Consider the following 2,500-nt stretch of genomic DNA (forward strand, 5'->3'; position numbering starts at 1 on the left):
CTTTTTAAGCCACGTTTCATTCGCAGCCACTGGAAATGTAACCGCGTTTGCCTCCATTTGAATGTTGTGCATATCAATACATCGTTAACTAACAGGTCTGTGCTCTGTGTATGGGCTAGTGTGCACGCTAGCAGTATGGTTACGTCGCATGCATACTTTTACCAAAACACGCTCTTGCTGTTGGAATCGACGTGCCCTTATTTGCGATAGTGCTGATAGGTATCATTTTTAGGGTATAGGCTACAATTATTTATGTGTGGCGGCCTCGTTTTGTATGTGAACCATATACATGTCTGTGCGCACGTTCAGCCATGGTACGGAGTGTACGCGAACCCCGGGTGTACTCACTCGCGGCTCCGCTCCGTGTTGCCAAGGGATCGAGATTGGTAACACCCAACTGTGCACAGGTTTAATGGCCGATGATTGAGGTTGATGGAATAGGATGAGAGGGACGGAGGAAGGAGAGTGAAGGAAATTGGGAATAGAAGAAGAGGGAGGAGAAGGTATGAGAATCGGAGAAATCGGAGGAGGTAGACGAAGAGTGCGAGGACGAATGGGTGGAAGAAGCGGGTGAAAAAAAAAGAGGAAGAATAGGATGAAGAGGCGATCGAAGGAAGAGCAGCAGAGGGGATGGATGGGGATGGGGTTTGCTCCATCCCGAAGCGAATGGGGAGGGAAGGATGAGTACGATGGAAATGGGGGAATGAGAATGGGTTTCATCACGGGAGACAGCGTACTTGCAACACGCCTAAGGGGCCGGTAGCTTGCGCCGCTCTCTCGTTCGCCCGAGCCAACGGGTGCGGGCGAGAGAGCGCTGCGCTGCTGCGGATTCCTGCGTGTCGTGGATTCTGATTCGTCTTTCCATTCATTAAAGGAGATATATTTATATAGATTATATATAATCATATATATGTGTATGTATATATTATGTATGTAAATATATATATATATATATATATATATATATATATATATATATATATATATTGCAGTTTCTAATTTATATATATTATTATTTTTTTTTTTTTTTACAATTTATTATTTACTCTTTTGCGTTTCTATTTACTTTGTATGCGTGCACATGTTGCATAGATGCAACTGTATGTACATACGGATGCGGAACGGTATCTAAACATTTATACACATAAATATCTATCTTTACCCCAAAGATACCTCCCCTCTCCCCGACCGACACGCAGACACACACGCACGCGCGCGCACACACACACACACACACACACACACACACACACACACACACACACACACACACACACACACGTACACACACACACACACACACGCGCGCGCAGGCATACATACATACATAGATTCATTCATACATGCATATATGTATGTATGTATGAGTGAATATATGTGTGTGTGTGTGTGTGTGTTTTGTGTATGTATATATATATATATATATATATATATATATATATATATATATATATATATATACACAGATAGATAGATAGATGGATAGATAGATGTAGATATGTTTGTGTGTGTTTATGTTTGTGTAATAATTCATTTTACGTGTGACTGCGATTGCCAAAATGTTATGTGGCGGTATGTGAATATTCACATCGGAAAGGCTGAGGCAGAATCATATGGGGCCAAAGGCTCTACCGCTTTATCGCCAGTATGCATTTTCATGTCTACTTCACCCCCGCTTCCCCTTTCGTTTCCCGTAGTTTTCGCCCATCCCTTCCTCCTCCCTCCTTCCCTCTTTCTCTTTCCTTCCTTACCCTTCTCCTGCCTCTCCTCCTTCCCAAATAATACACCCAATAAAAACCCGATAAGGATTCCTTCCCGCCCCCCCTTCCCTGGGTCTCCTTCCTTCCCGTCCTCGCCCTCTCCTTAGCCCTTTGCCTACCTCGCATGGAACGCTGGCCCTTGGCACTCACGGCAGAACCTCGCCTCGCCGCGCCATTCGTACGGTTTCACGGGGAGAACGGACTCGGTGCGCGCGTCGGTCGGGTCGTCGGGTCGGGTCGGGTTTCCGTTCGCGTGCGTATTAATTAATCGTCGGGACGGTCCCGGGCGGGGCTGGGGCTGGCGGTGTGTGGGTGTTTGTTTGTTTGTTTGCAGGTTTGTTTGTTTGTGTTTGTAAAAGAGGCTTATAGCGTTTTGTATGTTGCTGTATATGATTCTAAGGAAAATGTTAATGCGCATGTGTATTTATATTTAATATATATATATATATATATATATATATATATATATATATATATATATATATATATATATATATATATATTATACACACGCACAGACATATACACACATACATATATAATATCTACACATACATATATATCTACACATAAATACATACATACCTACACACACACATATATATGTGTGTGTGTGTGTGTGTGTGTATGTATATGTACATAATCTGAAAGACTTACACAGGAATTTATACACTTAAATGAACTGCCCCGGTTAGAAGTAGACGCGGTGATTAGAGATGAATCTAGCATCACAGCCGAAG

This window comes from Penaeus monodon, chromosome 13 (assembly GCF_015228065.2).
Source record: "Penaeus monodon isolate SGIC_2016 chromosome 13, NSTDA_Pmon_1, whole genome shotgun sequence".
Classification (NCBI taxonomy): Eukaryota; Metazoa; Arthropoda; class Malacostraca; order Decapoda; family Penaeidae; genus Penaeus; species Penaeus monodon.